Consider the following 14,332-nt stretch of genomic DNA (forward strand, 5'->3'; position numbering starts at 1 on the left):
GCCAGGATCCTGGCTGTTTCCAGGCCCAGTGCTCCCTGCCAGCCCCTGGGCTGGTGGTGGCAGGGGCCCATTGTAGGGCCCCAGAAAGCAAAAGCAGTTCCGTGCCATTAGTAGCAAATCTGTTCCCATTTCCTTGCATATGTAGACCCCTTCCTGGGAGTGTTTACTCATGAGTAAACTGATCCTGGATCAAATGCATGTTTAGATGCACCCAGTGTCTTTTCCAGTTTTGGCATGCCTATTCCTTCAGTTACTATGGAAACACTGTCAGTGTACATGAACCACTTAGATGGTGCATGTGGGAAATCTGAGGTATATACATTGAAAAGTACTGGTGCTAGCCCTGACCCATGGGGGTCTCCATTCTTCAAAGTTCACACTCTGCTTTTTTTCTCCTTGGCTCAGATTGAGTTTGAAAGATCTGCTGGAGATCATGTTCACGATGAAAGCACATAGCTTGCAGTCAGGTATCACAGAGTGCAGTTTATATATGAGGCCTTGATGTCATACAGTGTTATAGGTGGCTGTTAGGTCAAAATAGGCTGCACAGGCTTTCTGCCTCATTTCAAATCCATTTTGTATGTCAGATGTAAGTAATATTACTTGGTCAATTGTACACTGCTTTTTCCAAAAGTCAGTTTGGTCTTTTGGGGGCTGGGGAATCAATGATGTTCTCTATTCTATTCAGGATTATGTACCCCATGAGTTTGTATGTAACACAGAGTAGTGAGATGGGTCAGTAGCTCTTTCGATACTCTGGTGGTTTACTGAGTTTCAGGTTAGCAATGATGTCAGCTTTTCTCCAGGTTTTTGCAAGTCTATTACTTTCTTGACATTTAGACATGAATTTAAAAAGCCATTTTTTCATTGTGGTTCCTATATGGTGATAAACATAATATACTCATCACCACCATTTTATAGTAGAATGAAATAAGAGAAGGGACTGGTATTTTTTGTTTTTCTTTCTAAAACACTGGTAGTATTTTTCTTTTTTTCATCTGCTGGGGGTCTCTCTCAACTATGCAGTATAAAATGTAATAGAAAATCCAAAAGGCATGATTTAGTTTTATTTTTAATTTATTTTACAGGAAGGTATTTCAAGCTAGTTATCCATAGAGCTTCTGTAAGGAGTGCATTGAATTATTCTTAGATCTTTTTCCTGTTTACCAGAAGCAATGTAAAGGTTAGATCTAATAAATCCCTGCTTAAAGCCAGGACAGCAATTTAGTGTTGCATGGGAGTAGATTTTAAAAAGACAAATAATTAGAGCTAGTGATATTGAAACCTAACGGCATGAGGCCTGTTTACTTGAAAGAAAGTGTGTGTCACCACAGCATGGGGGAAAATGTAGATGGCAGACTGCCAAGGCAGGTTTCTGCAGGGTGACAGTCAGCATTCCAACCTAGAAAAATGCCTCTATTATTTAAGCAAATTTGACAACAAGCAAATCAAGCTGTAAAGCTGTCCTTCAGTAAGAAATACATATGCCATTACAGAGCTATAAACACATTCATATTATTAAAAGAAGTTTGCCTGGCTTATAATTTCAGAGGAAGCTATAAAATATTTATATGTTGTGTACAAAGCATATAGCCTGTGTTGCAAGAGTCTTGAATGCTCTTTCTTTTGAAAGTGTTTTCAAACAGATATGGTCTGACTCAAATCTTTTCCAAAAGTTTTTATCTAATATTAAACTTTCCATATGGTAATGACATTTTAAGAAAGATGGTATCCGCAAAGCATACTGAGGGGAAAAAATCTTGTGGTGGCAGCAATATAGAGCAAGGGCCCCAATTCTGCAATGAAGAAAGAAAAAGAATTAGGGAAAGAAGATGAAGGTAGTCCTAAGGTACTTCTAAGCCAGTACTCTAATAAAAAATTAACAAACACAACAATAAATTCAGATTTTGACAGACCAGGTGAAAGAGCACTATCAGAATCCAGCATCCCTTACTGGACTCTCTTTCACACAAGTCTTTTACTTCTGAAATTGATACTGCTTTTTAGGGGTGTGTGAAGTGGGCCATATTCGATTCAGATTTGGATTCAGACTGATATGGGGGACAGTGATTAGAGTCACTGATTTAGATCACTGTCCCAATTCAATTTGGCTGAATCTGAAGATGTGATTCTGATTTGGAGAATCAGCAATTCGGACATAGACACAGCTTTATATGTTTTTTCTACATACTTCAAGGTACCAGGTGCAGCTCATGAATGCTGACATGGTGGGGCAGATGGAGCGTCCCACAGTAGCATGGTAGGGGGGCCCTGCATGCTTAGCTGTGGACCCCCCTGTATCCCACCAGCTTGGTGATCATTCACAGGGGGACCCTGGGTGCCCCCCAGACCCAGGAGGCACCAGTCGCCAAGCCAGGGGGCAGGGTTCACCACCAAACACACTAGGGACCCCACCCTGCATGCTCCCATGGGATGCTTCAGCCACCCCACCATCTCAGTGTTCACTAGCTGCCTGGTACCTTGAGGTATGTTGAAAAAAAATATAAAGCTGTGTTTGTGTCCAAATTGGTAAATCTCTCCAAATTGAATCAGAGGCTTCTGATTTGATTCAGAGAGATTAATGAGTCTCCTGATTCAATTTGGATTTGGAGATTTGGCCACCAAATCGGGCGGAATCTCCTCTGAATCAAATCAGTGACTGAAGCTTTGCACGGCCCTACTGCTCTGCCCCACCCACTCGGAGCCACAGCAGCATACAGGCAAAAATAAATCCAGTCCAGAGATTTCACTTTGTATGTCCTGTCACTTATCTGCACAACAATACACCTGAAAAATCATGTGCCCAATTTTTTGGCAAGCTTAACTTTATTGGCAACTTTGAGATTGAGCAGTTTACTATCCATTCAGTAATTTAGCTCCAATCTGACTGGAAACTTGTTGGTGGTCAAATGTAGCATCACGGCAAAGAATATTGAGAAGAATGTTGAAGCAATGATGCAGCTTTGCTTAACTCCAGTCTTAAAGGGATCTGAGATAGATCCATTACTGAGAACCACCACTTGCATACCATCATGGAGCAAACAAAGAATGGTGATGAATTTTGGTGGGCATTCATATCTCAGAAGGATCCTCCACAGTGCTTCTCCATTGACAGAGTTGAAGGCTTTTGTGAGGTCAAAGAAGGCAACATAGAGAGATTTTATGTTGTTTCTGGCATTTTTTCCTGCAGCTGGCAAGCAGTGAAGATCATGCCAGTTGTGCCTCTTGATGCCCTGAACCCACACTGAGATTCTGAGAGGAGCTCTTCAGCAAGTGAAAGGAGACAATTCAGGGGGGTTCTCACAATGAACTGAAAAACAAGACTACCCTGACCTTCATAGAGCTCCAGTATGCTGATGATTCTTGTAGTGTGTGTGCTCACTTGGAAGCAGATCTTTGGGCAAATGTCAATGTCTTTACCAAGGCATACAAGAAAATGAGACTAACATTTAACATTCAGAAGACTAAGGTCCTCCATCAACAAGCTCTTAATGAGCAGTCCTCAGCTCCAACAATTCAGATTTATGGTAAAACTGGAGAACACTGAGTATTCCCCATACCTCAGAAGTTCTCTCTCACAGAAGGCTGACAATGTTGAAGAAATCCAACACTGCTCAAAAAGTGCAGTCTTCAGATGTCTAAGGAAATAGGTGTTTGAAGATTGCAACACCAGATTCAAAACCAAGTTTATGGGTATCAATCAGTCATGATTCCTACCTTACTGTACAGAGCTGAGACACAGACAATGTTCAGGAGACACCTTAAGTTGCTGGAGAAGTACCATCAATGCTGCCTGTGGAAGAGCCTTTGAATCCAGAGGGAAGACAGAAACACCAACATTAGCATCCTCTTGCAAGCAAACGCCATGAGCACCAAGATGATCATGCAATATCAACTTTGCTGGACCAGACATCTCCCTGGACCACCCTAAATGGAGGAAGAGTCTGCTGCAAGGATCTCTGTACTTTGAAGCCTCACAATAACAACAAGAGATGGAAAAGCTGGAGAGAAAAAAACAGTTTGTTGTGGACAGACCCAAGAATCCAGAGCTACCAACCCCACACAGAAATGCATGTGCAAGTTGCAACAGAACCTGTCGATTTCCAGATTGGCCTTATCAGCCATCTTCAGACCTACAGATAGGGTGATTGTGGAAGATAATCATCCTCAATTGTGAGGGAATGATGATGATGACTGGTAACTTTCCAAAATGCACAAATGTAGATCATCAGCGTCATGCAGCTTTCTTCATTGAAGAGCCATTGTGAGTGCAGCACTAATTGCCAGTATTTGGATGCTATAAGTATTTGATCCTTAGCAGCCCTGAATGAAACTGCTTTGCTTAAAATACTGTTGCACTTTTGATGACCCAGGATACAAAAGAAGTTGGAATGTCTCTCTGAAGAACACAGAGAAAAGGACAGAAGTCTTCCATGATGAGAAAACAAAAATAAGTTCATGAGCTGCTGAACTTAAGAATAGGAGAAAAATGCTTTGAATCATTCAGCAACAACAAAAAATCAGTTTTCCTATTGAAATGAATGCTTGCGTCCCTCCTTTAAAACATTTCAGGATGAAAACAAAAATTTCATTTAACCTGAAATCAGAAACACAAACTGAAATTTTTATTTGAGGAGTGGTGAGGGAGAGGGGATTAAATTTAGGTAAATTTCAGAAAAAATTATCATCTGGAAATTGTAAGATCCAATAATATTAACTTTAAATATTTTGACTTTTTTTTTTGTTTGATTTCTTTTTTTCAGACTGAAACAATTCTATAAACTTGGCACAAATTTACAAATTGTTTCAGTCAATCTGAATGTTCATTTTTTGGGCAAAATAACTTCGTTAAGATCAACTTAGAAGAAAACACGTACCCATAGTTCTGGTGTTTTTTTCTGTTTGGGTTTTTTTTTGGGGGGGGGGGTGTAATTTAAGGCAAAATTAAGGAAAGGGATAAATGTTGATTGTCCCCAGTGAGGGTAACTCCTCAAAGGTAACCTCCATATAAATCTACACATATATTTATGCTGCAACCTACATACATATATATAGCATATATTTATGCTGTGGCCTACATAAATAGTACACAATTTACCATTACTATGTTTCATTCTAGCAAGCATTTTCTGTCTCAATTTTATCACTTTTACAGTAACCACACACACACACACACACACACACACACACACACACACACACACACGTTTTACTCATTACATTAAGGGCAACTTAATTCAACAGAAAAGAGCTATCAAAACAACTGATCACCTAAAGTACTTTCATGTGAAAAACATAAGTTCAGCTAAAAACCAATGTAGAAGTAAGCAAAGCACGTTAAAGCAAAAGGGAGTTAAATTAGTCATTGAGCTTTAGATGAATTTCCTTGCAAAAGAAAAAGACAATTTCCACAAATTCTGTAAAAGTATCTCCTGCCTCTATTACAACTGTTTTCACTGGACATTGACTGTCTTTTAACACCACATGTTCAAAACAGATTGGCTAATTATAACTGAAACGGACTCTCCTTTTAACTACTATCTCATGACTCTTACATCCTACATGATAATCTGATGGAGCCTCTCTGTTTCCCATACAATCCTGGCATCTGAACTACAGCAAATCCCTTATAGTTGGCTTCTTATACTATGGTCAACAACTCAACCTTTTTTATTTGGTGGTTTTGTGCTCATAGTTCATCAAACATCAAGGACACTTCACAAACTATGTTGCATGGGTTCCCCCCCCCCCCTAAATTTTGTGACATATTTTAGTCATCAAATTATTTTATACGATTTACTGATCAAGCTGCATATTTTACTAATCAGCCTGTATACTTTCTTGATTGAGTTGCCTATTTTAATACTCAAGGACTTATGTTTTTAACTGATTGAGCTGAACACTTCGCTGATCCAATTGAATATTTTATTGATCCAGCTGCATAATGTGAAAAACTAGGCAGACACTATCCTGACTGGGTTATAGATGTAATTTGATTTTATTTTGTTAGAAGAGATCCTACATTTTGAATATTGGATTGCTCTTGACTTCGTCCAAAATGATCCCTCCATTTATTCAGGTGGCCACCAATTTTTATTTATTGAACATGCACATTCTTCTTTCTCAACATGGTAAATGAACCTAAATTTGAGGTCTGTGCTGCCACAGCTAGACAGGGTTACAGTACTTCATCTAGCTTGTGAACCAGGTAGGACAGGGGCATGGCACCTATGATTAATAGAGAGGGAACAGGAAAGGAGCCACATGTCTGCAGGAAATCTCTGGAGGATGCAGAAATATAAGATCTGGTGACTTGTCCCTGGAGAAAGCTGCAAGATTTTCAAAAGAAGGTTCAGGGCTAAAAGTATAACAGAGAAGCTTACCCACATATCTTCCTCTGCTGGCGGTCCAGGGCTATGGAAGACTGAGGGAGGACAATATAGGGACCGACTTCCTGACAACCTCACCCCATGAAAAAAAAAACAAAAAAACCAGAATTGGAAGACTGGAGAAGGCCAGGGCAGAAAATTAGCAGAAGAATGTGTCTGCTGGCCTTTTCTAGGCTTGAAAATGGAAGCAAGGAGGACAAAGAGGGTTGACAACAAGGCTAGGGACAGAAGTTCAAAAAGCTTGAGCCTGAATTTCTTCAATCTTTGAAGACTACCTAAATCTGGATAGGCTAAACCTGTTTTGAACCTCACAGACAACCCCTCTGGAGTGATGAAATGCAGGCATATGCCTGCAGTGGCTCAGGCTAGAAGCCAGGGATGCTAGAGCAGCCCTCCCTTCCCTTCCACAATGCTGAGCTGAAGGGTGATGTGGCCAGGCCCTGGCAGAATGGCCTGATTAGCAAGGGGTTCCCCCCATCCTCACTGTTCCTGACCAGCAATGGAGCCAGCAGGGAGTTACACAGCATTTACTTACACAACAGGGAGTTACACAGGGAGTAACACAGCGTTTATCAGACCATCAAGAAAACAAAAGCCTCTTTCATTAATCCAAGGTTTTATTTTATCTCCAAACAGCCCTAAGCAGACACTGTCCTGTCTGCTTTTGTCCTGTCTGCTTTACACAGACTCCTCTCAGCATTAGCTAGCATACCACATGCTGGTTATGGTCCATGTTGTGGGAGAGGGGAAGAGGGAATCTCTGCTTGAAAAGGGAGTGGTGAGGAGTTGGGGAAAGGGTAGGAAGAAGCCATTCAGATGCTACTGTGCCTGCTGTCTCTGCCAGAGCTCCAGCTAGGGAGAAGAGGGGACTGGCCAGATCTGCTGTGGAGTAGAGAGCCCTGCCCAGGACTGCAAAGTATCTGGGATGCTGGGGGACTCTGGTTTAAGGGTCTGGGACAGACATTACATAAACTGGTTTGACCTAAATCAGTTAAGTCTGATACTACATTCAAACAGGTTTATCTAAAACCAGTTTCAGCCATTTTCAAACTGTTTTATGTGCACTGAATATGTGTTCTGTTATAGGTTTAAACCAGTTTCTGGTCACTTAAACCAGTTTGTGTAATGTCTGTCCCTAGCCCAAGGGAATCAGTAGAGAGGCTTATCTGCTGAGTTTTTAAACTGGAACCAGAAAGGGTGGGAGGACTAGGAAAAGTCCCGGAGGAGCTGCCACATAATAGAGGATACACAAGAGTCATCTCCCAGTTAAAAAGCCTGAGGAGCCTCTCCTAGAAACAATGAAGGACTCAAGCAGGAAAGGCTAGATGACTTTATGAAAAAAACATCTAACAAGGACCTTTAGTAGAAGATGTTAGAAAATATATCTTTGTGCTATCTTGCAACTTCTAAGTAACTGAACTTAAACTACTTTTAAGTAAAGGGGAGATACAGACATTATGCTGCATTTTTAAGGATTATTTTTCACTATCTGGGAGCATGTCTACATGTGCAATTAATATGATTGAATATACTCCAGCTCAATAAGAGCCATAATAAACTAATCCTGACATCACCATCTACATGTGCACTTTAGCAGTCATTTACTGCACTACTAGATACCACTTGAATCTGATGGAACTATCCAGCAGTACAGTAAATTAGTTTACCACATTCTAATTGCTGTGCATGTGTAGGTGGTGACTTTTTCTGGGCAGAAAATGAGTCTGCTGTGCAGTAAAGCATCTTGTGTAGACATGCCCTGGAATAACAAACCATCCCAGGTAGGTATTATTCTAACAAATTAACAAATCCCAGGTAGGGAGTATTCTAATGAATACCTTGAAGGACCAGTGATGAGGGAAATGGAGGCAGCACTCTTTCCATTTTAGCTGCAACCATAAAGAGTGTTCTAGGTGGAGGTAACATTTCTTTAACCAATACATTTTGGTTGTATAGTTCTTAGAGTCTAAATTTTACATCCTGACTGCACAAAATGCCTCCAGCTGCTTTGAAAAATATACAGAAATGACCACCATATTTTGTTTTTATTACTAACAATGGACTGCTGAAATATGATGTATGTTACTTCTGAGTACACATCATATTTCACATGCAGCTAAGATGGTCTGAATCTAAGACTCTTCCACAGGAATTTTTTTTTTCATTACAAATTCTCACTCATAATCATATATGAGCATTCATGTTTTATGTAGATATAGATATAATTATTTCACATTATCTCAGTTATGTTGACTTGTGTTTGAGCAATGAGAAGGCCTGCACTTTCCTATTTAGATGTTCAAATTCTTGTATAGAAGCTATGTGTCTCTCTTTCTTGTCTCTATTCTATATGCCAGGTTAGATAAAAATACATTAAGGTCATCTTTTGGAAAAAGGTCTAACGGACTATCAAAGCAGGCTCCAGAATAGATCTAACATTAGATCTTCTTCATACTTAAATACCTAGTGTTTGGGTTGTTTTTTTTGAGGGGGAGGGGGATGCTTTGTTTAGTTTTTTTTCATAAGTGGTAAGCAATTAGTATTCTAATTGAAAAGACTGGGGCAACTGGTTCTAAAAACCTTTGAAAAAGGGGCCACCATGAGTGCTAAACGAAACAATCCCCATTACCCAACGGTTGATTAGTTCTTCAAAGTGTTCTTTGCTGCTCTGGTTTAAGGAACTATGGAAATACAGCTTCAGTTCCTTCTTTGCTCTCAAGGCATCTATAGCCCACCCCATCCAAAAAAGATTGAACATGTCAGCTGCAGTGTCTCAACAGAGTTTGAGATGCTGCAGAAGGCACCCCATGAACTAGAAAATTCCCCCCACAGTGTAAATGGGCAAGAAACCATAAGCCACAGAGCCTGCTTGGCCCAATGGTCTGTGTGTTTGTGGGTGGGTATAGAAGCGGGAACTACGTGGGGGATTGGAGGCTGTATATGGTGGGAGGGAGCCATCCCAGACTGCTTGCACATGCCTTCTAACATGACCAGACTGGTTTTGTGCAGCCAGGTAGAGCTCTTTGTGTGGCTTCTAGCACTCCAGCAGGGACCCTCATGTGGTGGCACAGAGCTCATCTCTCCCAATGGCACATGGACCAGAAGCCATGGGGACTCGCAAGCCACTTGGCTGTGTGGGCTCCAGCCTGCCATGTGCAGGTCCCCACCAGAGTGCTGGAAGCTGTGCATGGAAGCAGAAGCCAGTCCTGCCTGGCTCATTGGCACGCAGCTCCCATATGAAGTGTCAGGAAACCTATGTGGCAGCACAGGGCCAGCCTGGTCTCACCCAAAGGTGGTGGGTGGCACTGCACGTGTGGTGTATGGCACTGCAGACAGGTCTGCAGCACCACTTACCACATGCCCATATTCATCTGGATGTGATCATCGGGAGCAAATTTTCTCTTGACAGGCACATGTTCAGATGCATGTGTTGTCTTCACACAAAAAAATTCTCTGAACAAAAAATTCAGGCACATTAATTCCACATGTAGACATGCCTACTGAGTGTAATGGCTTAGAAGGTAACAATATTCTATGTATGTAAATAGAACCAGCACCAAGGACTCTCTCCTTCCACAGGAGTCCTCTCCTCCCTGAGCCACATAAAAGCATGTTCTTTTATGCTTGCTCTTCTTCTGGTTCCTTCTGACTTGTATTGTTGTTGCTCAAGGACTTGGCATCAGCAGCAGAGGTGGAGGGTGTCCATACTCAAACAAGCTACCACCTGGTTATTATCCTGGGTAATACATATGTGGGTTCAAGATCCATCAGGATTGGTGGAACCAAAACTCAGGTCCTCCCAATTCTTGATCAAGCGCTCCAACCATGTGGGTATTGAGCAAAAAGTAAGTGTGACCATCAGCTGTTTAGCTGAAAACTTGTGTGTTATCAGAATCAAACAACTGTTAAGCATGCTCTCCAAAGAAATCAGGAACTTAGTCACACTTTGGGCAACAATGTAGACTAGACAATAAGATTAGAGAGGATATAGGTGCCTACGTGGACGCTTTTATGAGCATAGAAACAAACCCATCCAAAATGCCAAGGAATCTTTTCAAACTAAAATATAGGGTGCTTGTGTATATGACGGTCGTCCCAATGTACACTTGATGAAAATGTTATTTGTATGGCTTAATGGCATCACACATGAGCCAGTTTGGGGAGTTTTAGATTAGTTTGCAATGACGCATTGCAGCTGTCAGCTCACCCCCCCCTCCCCCCCAGCAGCAGGCTCCACAGAAAAAATGGATTGCCCCCCACAACTGCTTCTGCTTTCAGCAGGTGCCTGCTGAAGCCAGAAGCAAGGGTCTGAATCCTTCTAAATTCTCCCACCCCCTTCCCCCCCAACAGAGCCTACCCACCTCTCCCACAGCTGGGGGGCGAGCTGCCAATGAACCAAACAGCCCCTGAGCTGTAGAGGGCCCCAGTCCTTCCCTACATGGTGGCAGCTCCCCCCCACCCAGGCTGCCTGGATGGGCTGCTAGTGGCCTGGGTGCCATTGCTGCCTGAGCCCACCCGCTGAAAACCCACCAGGTGCTGCTCCCTTGGTGGGATTGGGGAACAGTTGATTTGGGCCAGGTACTGCCTCTGAGCTGGGGCAGCCCTTGGCCCACTAGCAGCCTGCTTGGGTGTCCCCATGGGGCCCTGCTGCTGTGGAGGGAAGTACTGGGGCCCTCCACAGCTCAGGGGCCGCTTAGCTCGCTGGCAGCTTGCCGCCCCACCTCAAGCAGGCTCTGGTTCAAAAAAAAAAAAAAAAGAAGGATCAGGCCCCTTGCCAAAATGTGATAGAAAAATTGAAATGGTTGGTTTCAATAAGACCCTGAGGAATAAACTCCCATCATGTGTACAAGTACCCACAGACATCTCATGATTCATGACACTTAAATGGTTTTGTAGCTGCTGGAGCTAGGTTGATGTGGCTTGCTGGTAGTAAATTATATACCTAAATTCAGTCTAAGTAATTAATAATCTCAGGAAATTTATTTTGGATCCTATCAAGAACATTATGTAATAATTCCCACTGTACGATTATATCAATTCTCAATATAAATTATGGAAAAATAATATTAATAAGAACCAAGAGAGCTCTGCCTTGAAATTAATTTATTAATCTTTACTTATTATTCAAATACTGGGTCTAGGTTTTATTATAGAATTACTGTTGGCCTGTACAATAGTTTTTCAACTAAGACAGGGGTACAACAAAAAAGTACAAATGTGTGCTTGCCTCCCTCTCTTTTTTATTTATATATTTATATATAAAAAATATTTAAAATGTGTACTAACAGAGAATCAATTCCACATGCCCACCATACTGAAGAATCCTATCCTAATCTTGCTGTATGCTGATGATGCTCTGTTAATGTCACAGAACAAGATTGGCCTCAAGGGTTATTACATTCTTTAAATAATTTTAAATGTCTTAAACATTATTTTTTGGGGTGGGAAAGGAAGGAATAATGTTTTTTAAAGAAAGAGAAATTAGATGCATCTTTATTTGAATAGTTTGGAAGCTATTTTCATAGACATCTGAATTGTAATGAGAATATTAAAAATGTAAGCAACACAAACTTTAGGTGGAGTTTATCCTTTTATAGTAACCAGGTAGAAGGGTAGTACTAGCAGCAATAAAGATGTGTACATAAATGGTAGAGACCATTTTAATGTACAGACCTGAAATATGGGGTGCTGACACATCTGATTTTTTTCTTTTGATTGTACATTGTTTCATAGTTGGTAGAGTCAGAAGGGACTCTACCAAGATCATCAAGTCAGACCCTCTGCCATGGCAGGAAAGAGCACTGGGGTCAAACGACCCCAGCAAGGTGTTCATCCAGCTTCATCTTAAAGACCCCAAGGGTAGGAGCCAGCACCACTTCTCTTGGAAGTTGGTTCTAGATCCTAGCCGCCCTGACAGTGAAGTAGCACCTCCTGATGTCTAGTCTGAATCTACCCTGTACCAGCTTGTGACCATTATTTCTACTCACTCCTGGTAGGGCTCAGGGGAACAGGGGCTCCCCCAATACCTGCTGGTCCCCCCTGACTAGTTTGTAAATGGCCACTAGATCCCCTCTCAGCCTTCTCTTGTGGAGGCTGAACAGGTTCAGGTCCCTTAACCTCTCCTCGTAGGGTCTGTCCTGCTGCCCCCTGATCATGTGAGTGGCCCTTCTCTGGACCCTCTCCACATTGTCCACCCCTCCTGAGGTGCCCAGAACTGGATGTAGTACACCAACTGTGGCCTGACCAGTGCCGCATAGGGGAGGATGAACTCCTTGGGCCTGCTTGAGATGCATCTGTGGATGCATGACAAGGTGCAGTTGGCCTTCCTGACTGCATGCCCACACTGTCAGCCCATGTTAATTTTGGCATCAATGACTCCAAGATCCTTTTCTGCCTCTGCACTGACAACAAGAGAGTTCCCCAGCCTGTAGGTATGCTGCTGGTTCTTCCCCCCCCCCCCCACCCGAGGTGCAGTACCTTGCAATTGTCAGTGTTGAAACCCATCCTGTTCTCATCTGCCCACCCCTGCAACCTGTCTAGATCTGATTGCAGCCTATTCCTTCCTTCTAGTGTGCCCATTTCCCCCCACATCTTAGTGTCATCTGCAAATTTGAACAGAATGCTTTTTACCCCTTCGCCCAAGTCACTGATGAAGATGTTGAACAGTGCAGGCCCAAGGACCGAGCACTGTGGAACCCCACTACCCACATCCCTCCAGGTCAAAAATGACCCATCCACCACCACTCTCTGGGTGCAGCCCTCCAGCCAGTTAGTGACCCATTTGACTGTGTAGGTGTCGATGCCACAGTCCCCTAGTTTTTTTTTAATGAGAATGGGGTGAGAGACAGTGTCGAAGGCCTTCCTAAAGTCCAGAAAGACGACGTCCACTGCTAACCCTGTGTCTAAGGATTTTGTGACCTGGTCATAGAAGGCCACCAGGTTGGTCTGACAGGACCTGCCTCTAATGAACCCGTGTTGGTTGCCCCTAAGCATAATCTCCCCTGCTGGCCCCACATGGACATTCACTATAATTCTCTCAAAAAGCTTACCCAGGATCGAAGTAAGACTAACTGGCCTATAGTTTCCTGGGTCCTCCTTCCTCCCTTTTTTGAAAATGGGAACCACATTGGCCCTTTTCCAGTCCTCTGGCACCACACCAGTGCACCACAAGTCCTCGTTAAGCTGTGCCACGGGTCCCGCAATGACCTCTGCTAATTCCCTCAGGACTCTTGGGTGGAGATTGTCAGGACCAGCTGATTTAAATACATCCAGTCCCTCCAGAAGTTCCCTGACTAGATCCTCACTGACCCTAGATCTGGGTGTGCCTCCCCTGGGACCTATGGGGGTCCCAGTGGGGGAGGGGGGGAGGGGACCCGGTCATTGCTCAGGAAAATGGAGGCAAAGAAATTGTTAAATAGGTTAGCTTTGTCATCTGGTGTGATGGCCAGATTTCCTAGCGTGTCTTGCAGAGGCCCCACGTTACCCGGTACCTTCTTTTTACCCCCTATGTATTTAAAAAAGGACTTCTTGTTGTCCTTGATCTGGGTCGCTAGTCCCAGTTCCATCTCCACCTTGGCCTTCCTGACTGCCCCCCTGCAGCCTGCATCCCCGAGCAACTGAGGTATAGTCCTTTCAAATGAATGCAATTAAATATAGAAGGCTGAATATATTTAATAGAGGATGAAATTAATATATGATGTTAGTTATTTCATTTATGTTTTAGGTATTTAAACTAGTTATGTACTGTAAGATCACATGTGGAACACAGGCAACAAAATATATTTTCACTTAGGGTACTTACAGATGTTGAATTTATATCCACCTAACTATGCTTAGGTCAACCTAACTGCCCACCTGTGCAGATACTTGGGGGATGTTAAATCAGGGCAAAAATAGTGGGCCCAATCTAACTTAGCTCACCTGAACTGGTGAACCAAGTTAGA

The sequence above is a fragment of the Alligator mississippiensis genome, chromosome 4, assembly GCF_030867095.1.
Source record: "Alligator mississippiensis isolate rAllMis1 chromosome 4, rAllMis1, whole genome shotgun sequence".
NCBI lineage: Eukaryota > Metazoa > Chordata > Crocodylia > Alligatoridae > Alligator > Alligator mississippiensis.